The 7592-nt window shown below is 38.9% G+C and overlaps 1 long non-coding RNA gene across 1 annotated transcript in view; it reads left to right on the top strand.

Annotated features, from left to right (window-relative positions):
• Positions 1 to 5421: 5421 nt before the first annotated feature.
• LOC118763761 overlaps positions 5422 to 7592 on the top strand; it is a 16986-nt gene continuing 14815 nt past the window's right edge. Inside the window, exon 1 of the long non-coding RNA XR_004999514.1 lies at positions 5422 to 5432. This is a non-coding gene — a long non-coding RNA (uncharacterized LOC118763761). The remainder of the gene's footprint in view (positions 5433 to 7592) is intronic.

The following is a 7592-nucleotide window of genomic DNA, read 5'->3' as shown; positions in this document are numbered from 1 at the left end:
CAGATGTGTGAGAGAGTCTGGATATATGGCGTTGTGTGTGTGTGTGTGTGTGTGTGTGTGTGTGTGTGTTTGTGAAGAATTATAATGATGTGGAATTAAAGATCAAATTCGCAGAAACGTAACAACGTCCCTGGAGACTGCAGAGAATAGGAATGTAGCTTCCCGACATATTTAAAGGGATTCCTCTTCACATTTCTTGAATAATAAATAGAATATCAATATACCGTTTACTGCTACCGCCACCAACACCACCGCCACCAACACCAACGCCACCAATAGTATCACCACCAAGAACAACAACAACACTGCCACCAACACCACCAACACCACCGTCACCAACACCACCAATGCCATCTCCACCGCAACCACTCCACCAGTGTCTTAAATAAATATATAAATAAATAAATAGATAATAATAATAATAATAATAATAATAATAATAATAATAATAATAATAATAATAATAATAATAATAATAATAATAATAATAATGATGATGATGATGATGACGATGATAATAATAATAATAATAATAATAATAATAATAATAATAATAATAAATGCCCTGATGCTGTACCAGGCAGTGGCTCTCATGGCTTCTGATCTTAACTGATTGGAAGTGTTATCATGTACATTGTTTTGTCTTGGTATAAAAGATGCGCTACAGAAAATATTCTGCTCAATACCACAGATTTGCTTGTCAGTTGTTTGACCTTAACCAGTTGAGCATGTCCCTTAGTGACTGACGATATGTGCATCTCTGATCACGAGCAGAAGTAGTTGGGGAGCATCGTAGCCATGTGTTGAGAGGGATTCTTTGGGGTTTGAATAATTCACCTTTGGAAACATGGATGGTTCACTCAACACGCTTAAACAATCCTAATTCAGGCACCTTTTGAGCAGGATTGGCTACTCGGCCAGAAGAAATTTCTAACTGGGCCCCACCTGCAAGGTCATGTGCTGTTTATCTTGATATGAGATCACCATCTCGTGCACATATAGTTGTGCTGCATGTGCCTGGTGTACCCTTATCAGACAGGTAGTCGTGACGGGTATAGTGGGCTTCGTATATTTTACTCCAGTGTCACTTTGATGGCATGCATTGCTGTTTCACTCAATAATAACAATAACATCAACAAAAAATACCTTAGGAATGAGAACCCATGGCTGGGTTCAAAATTTTATCAGGACACCTGATGAAGGCTGTGGAGTAAACCAGCCGAAACGTTGTGGTAACAACAAACAAGATGAGGACACATATCCATCCAATGTAAATAATGTAAATAATGTACATCGAAAGGTATTTCGTGTGGCGTTCCAAATATAGACACTCCCTGCTGGGCCTGATAAACCGTAATAAAGTTACAGAAAATACTGTGACGATATAAATATTTGAAATACATCTTTACGTTTTAATTAGACTACGCCCATGCTGGGGCACAGCCTTAAAGAACTTTTGGTAATATGAATCAACACAAGTACTTATTATTGTAGTTGGTATTTAGTCTATCGCCTGTTTTGTTGATCCACTAAGTTACAGGAACGTGAACACACTAACCCCGGTTGACAAGCAGTGATGGGGTGACAAGACACACACATGCGTGCGCATATATACACATAACCGCGCGCACACGCACGCACATATATACGATGGGCTTCTTCCAGTTTCCGTCTATTAAATCCACTCAAGTTTTTGGTCGGCACGGAGACATTTTCCCAAAGTGCTGCGCGGTAGGGCTGAACCTGCGGCTAGATGCTTCGGAAGCGAGCTTCGTAGCCACACGACCACACCTGTGCCTCCAAAACACACACGCACCTACTCACATGAATGTGTGTGTGTGTGTGTGTGTGTGTGTGTGTGTGTGTGTGTGTGCCTCTATCACACATAATGTTAGGAGGAGGAGGAAGCACTCCGTCGGTTACGACGATGAGGGTTCCGGTTGATCCGAATCAACGGAACAGTCTGCTCGTGAAATTAACGTGTAAGTGGCTGAGCACTCCACAGACACGTGCACCCTTAACGTAGTTCTCGGGGATATTCAGCGTGACACAGAGAGTGACAAGGCCGGCCCTTTGAAATACAAGGTACAACAGAAACAGGAAGTAAGAGTGAGAGAAAGTTGTGGTGAAAGAGTACAGCAGGGATCACCACCATCCCCTGCCGGAGCCTCGTGGAGGTTTTTTAGGTGTTTTCGCTCAATAAACACTCACAACGCCCGGTCTGGGAATCGAAACCGCGATCCTATGACCGCGAGTCCGCTGCCCTAACCGCTGGGCCATTGCGCCTCTACCACACATAATGTTAACATTTGAAAAGAATCAATTTCGGAAGATGTTAATTTTACTTGTGTGAGGTGGTGGAAGTAGGAGGAGGTGTCAAACTGATAACTTATAATTAATTAACCCATTAACTGCCAAAATTTTTTATTCACATATTTTGGCTTTGCCAGGTGTCTTAAAATAATATATAGTATTTAGATTGTCTTCATATGTGAATTATTTTGGAAATTACGATAATTTTTTCAAAAAGTCCCAAATGGTGATCGCTAAAAAAAAGCATATTTATCCTTTTCTATTCAATTTCAATAATAAACATTTGAGTTTTTTTAAAACTAATATATCAAATGTGAATGTGTATAAAATATCAATAAAATATCAATAAATGGCGCAGGAGTGGCTGTGTGGTAAGTAGCTTGGTTCCGGGTTCAGTCCCACTGCGTGGCATCTTGGGCAAGTGTCTTGTGCTATAGCCCCGGGCTGACCAATGCCTTGTGAGTGGATTTGGTAGACGGAAACTGAAAGAAGCCTGTCGTATATATGTATATATATATAAGTGTGTGTATATGTTTGTGTGTCTGTGTTTGTCCCCCTAGCATTGCTTGATAACCGATGCTGGTGTGTTTACGTACCCGTCACTTAGCGGTTCGGCAAAAGAGACCGATAGAATAAGTACTGGGCTTACAAAGAATAAGTCCTGGGGTCGATTTGCTCGACTAAAGGCGGTGCTCCAGCATGGCCGCAGTCAAATGACTGAAACAAGTAAAAGAGTAAAAAAAGAGTAAATGATACAGATAGGAAATGCGGGAAAAAAAAATCGTTTTCAAAACAGTCAATATTTTTGTAGTTCAAAAATTTCTCTCTCTCTCCCAGCTTTAGTACCCAGTGAAGTAACCACGTGGAATTAAACAAATACTTGATTAATAAACCTTTAATAAACCTTAATTAACGGCTCAAAAATTGAACTGACAGAGTTGTTAGAACGTTGAACAGAAATGGTCTCTCGATATTTCTTCTGGATCTCTAAATTGTGAGTTCAAATTTCGTCAAAGCCACCTTTTTTTCACTGTCAATAAATAAAACACTTGCTTTCCTCAGTGAATTAGCTACAGTGTGAGAGGGGTTCTAAGGAACCACTCACAACGAGGCTTTTTATCGTTTTATTATTTTTTTTCTCCCAAGTATGTGGGAAAAAAAAATCGTTTTCAAAACAGTCAATATTTTTGTAGTTCAAAAATTTCTCTCTCTCTCCCAGCTTTAGTACCCAGTGAAGTAACCACGTGGAATTAAACAAATACTTGATTAATAAACCTTTAATAAACCTTAATTAACGGCTCAAAAATTGAACTGACAGAGTTGTTAGAACGTTGAACAGAAATGGTCTCTCGATATTTCTTCTGGATCTCTAAATTGTGAGTTCAAATTTCGTCAAAGCCACCTTTTTTTCACTGTCAATAAATAAAACACTTGCTTTCCTCAGTGAATTAGCTACAGTGTGAGAGGGGTTCTAAGGAACCACTCACAACGAGGCTTTTTATCGTTTTATTATTTTTTTTCTCCCAAGTAGAGATGGGTACAGCGAGGGCTATGCACCATTTTCCTCCAGAAAAATATCCGATCTGCTACACAAACCGTCCAAGAACGATCCAATATACATCACAGCGATAGTTCTCAGACTAACAGACTCCGAGTCCTCAAATCCTCCCTTCAAATATTAGTGAAGGTGAAATGGAATTTACATCAATATAATTTTCTTCGCCATCTTGTTGGGTAAAATGAAAGAATATGAAACCACCTTCATTTTAATAAAAATGTTAATTTAACCAACCCCTCCTCAACCTTTCAATGCACATAGCCCCCACTCCCTACTAGAAACACCACACAACAGCACGGAATGGAAATTAAGGAGATTAACTACCAGTACACGGCTAATTGTACACAATAGCATCGCAATTTGTTTAATGGTATTTCCACATCTCTGAAAGAAAAAGTCACGTTTTATTCCGCAAAAAACATAAATCAATCATTTATCGCAGTTTTTATTTGGAATTTTTCTTCTTGTGGCTGTTTTTTTTTTTGGTGTGGGGGGAGGATTTCTTAAACACTGTTGGAGTTCTCCAATTAAAGAACTCATTAGCTAAAATTTATCGCTTCCATTCCACCTTCAATATAAAACATGTGCCGAGGGCATATCTAACTTGTTCGTTCGTTCATTTATTTACTCACGCATCATTCACAGATCACGGGATATGATATGTATATATATATTTGTTGTTGCTTGTTCCTTCTCGAGCCACGCCTGGCTCATAAGGGCCGGTTACCCGGTTTCCTCGGCGTATAGGTTCCCCACCTGGACGGGACGCCTGTCCATCACAGGTGAGCTGCAAGATGTAGGAGGAAAGAGTGAGGGAAAGTTGTGGCGAAAGAGTCAGCAGAAGTTCGCCATTACCTTCTGCCGGAGCCGCGTGGAGCTTAGGTGTTTCGCTCATAAACACACACAACGCCCAGTTTGAGATTCGAACACGCGATCTCTCGACCGCGAGTCCTCTGCTCTAACCACTAGGCCATGTTTCAGTCACTAGGTCGCGGTCATGCTGGAGCATCGCCTTCATGAATGTTTTGCCGAACGAATCGACTCTGGTGGTGAATTTATTTTAACCGTCTATTTTGCCGAGTCACTAAGTTACGAGGACGTGAAGAGACCAACAACGGTTGTCAAACGGAGGTGGAGGGAACAAACACTAACACAAAGAGAGAGAGAGAGACACACACACACACACGCACACCACACACACACACACACACATGGATATATGTATACGACAAGCTTCTATCAGTTTCTTATTTCTTTATTACCCACAAGGGGCTAAACATAGAGGGGACAAACAAGGACAGACAAACGGATTAAGTCGATTATATCGATCCCAGTGCGTAACTGGTACTTAATTTATCGACTCCGAAAGGATGAAAGGCAAAGTCGACCTCGGCAGAATTTGAACTCGGAACGTAACGACAAACGAAATACGGCTACGCATTTCGCCCGGCGTGCTAACGTTTCTGCCTTTTAAATCCAGTCGCTAAGCATTGGTCGGCTCCAGGCCATAATAGAAGACATTAGCTCATGGTGCCCGCACTGGAACCGAACACAGAACCTTGTGGCTGGGAAACAAACTTCTTACTACACAGCTTTGCCTGCGCCTTTTCCAATTTTCAAGATATCGTCTGGGATATTACATCAATAAAGAAGAATACGGTCAAAAATTATCCATGAAGGGAAAACCTGGTTATGCAGTTATAAAGGTTTCTAAGGATCAGGGTTTCGGTTAGGGTTAGGGTTAGCGTTAGGGTTAAAGTTAGACAACAAACAACAACAATGAAAACAATTGAAAACTATGTAAGACAAGGAGAGAACCCCTGCTAGAAATAACAGCGAAATCTCCATCAAATCATGCCTATTGTCTTCACTAAGAAAAAAGAAAAAGACACAGTGTACAATGTAGTCCCACATAGCTCTAAAATGAAGTGGTCATGACCGGAACGCCTTTTGATCAATAGATCTGCTTAATCACAGCAACAACAACCAAACGAATGGGAAGGCCTATATATATATTTGCTTGAACTGTTAGATATATCAGCTAAGTCTCCATCAAAGCATACCTCTCACCGTCTTAGCTTGGTGAGATACAGCGGATTAATGTGTACCTGGGTGCACTCCGTGTCTTCAAAAATTTGAGATTGTCACGGTTGGACTGGTTCTGCTCTATTAAAGCTTTATCTGCAATTCCTGTATAACTCTGGAGTCTATGAGTTTCATGATTTTTAGCTTATTGTTTTGGTTGGCTTTTTGTCTTCGTGCTTCGCTTCCTGAAGGAAAAAGTGACCTTTGGTCATGTGATGCTCGGTAGAGTAGTCTAAACCTCTCATGGCTTTTGGATTCAAGACATCGTTCTTATCTTTTCTCCGAGTAATTATATAGTCTAACAAGTGCCAATGTTTTGAGCGAGGGTGCATGAAAGTGGTCTATGTATAAATCATAAAATGCCAGGAGATATGAGAGATGAATATATTTATTATTCACTTCACAACCATAGGATTACAACCGTTTTGAAGCCTTCTTCACGCAGTAATAATTTATGCATTATATAATACAGAGTTGAATTGTTGGTGTGTATACAATTGTATTGTATAATGTATATCATAATGCAAATATATAGATATGATTTTATTTTTCACTGAAATTATTAGTACATGAAGAGAGCTGCAAAACAGCTGTAATCCCAAGGACTTCAAAGTGGTTAAATATATATATATATCTTCATCTATCATACCTCCTGACATTTTATGGTTTATATATTCCTAATGGAGTAATTTCATTGATCGGATCTGCTGGCATGGACACTCTGTATCACACTTCTCTGTAGTGGATTATTTCGTGACCTGATAGCCCAGTCCGTTAGAGGTGCTTTCTGTGATAGCCACAAGATTCTCTGAATCCATATCTTATACTACAAATTTATGTATACACACACACACACACATATACATACATACATATCTATATATATATATATAAAACTGAGAATGTGTGTCTGTCTGAATCCCTAAAACTTGAGAACTACACAACCAATTTCATTCAAAATTTACATATGCCTTACTTAGGGTCCACGTAGTGTCATGGGCAAAAAATGTTTAACTTCTTGCCTAGGGCGAGCCCATAGCAATATCACATCTTCTCCACTATTTCAGTATTACGTGTTAAAAGTGAAACAAAAGCATATCTCTATTTTATGTATATGGATGTATGTATATGTAGCTGCTTGCTACGGGAGGACCGGTAACCATTACAATTTGTAGCGGCGAAAGGTCAAGACGTTGTTTCTGAGGCTGACCAAAGAATTTTTATTTTTAGATATAAGTGATGTACTCAAGTGTAGTTATGTTTTTAGCTTGTGCTTTTTCCATGATCATACGTGAGTATTTTATTTATATCCCATCGAAAGCTCTACTGAAGAAAGAATATATCTTTTATAAGATTAATTCCGAAATTGATTCAATATAGAGATAACGAAATTTAAATTTTCTAAATGTTAATTGCCCGTTTTCAGTTTCAATTCTCCTGTAGCAAGCGGATTATAAGTGTATAAATCAGTGTATTGGCTTTAGAATAACCCTCTTTAGCCTTAATTATATGATATATATTATATATATTATATATAAATATTATATATATTATATATATATATACATGTATATAATATATATATCTGTATATATATACATGTATATGTATACATGTATATGTATAGCTGTATATG

Source organism: Octopus sinensis, linkage group LG6 (genome assembly GCF_006345805.1).
Source record: "Octopus sinensis linkage group LG6, ASM634580v1, whole genome shotgun sequence".
Classification (NCBI taxonomy): Eukaryota; Metazoa; Mollusca; class Cephalopoda; order Octopoda; family Octopodidae; genus Octopus; species Octopus sinensis.
This window is presented reverse-complemented; position numbering and strand designations above follow the sequence as displayed.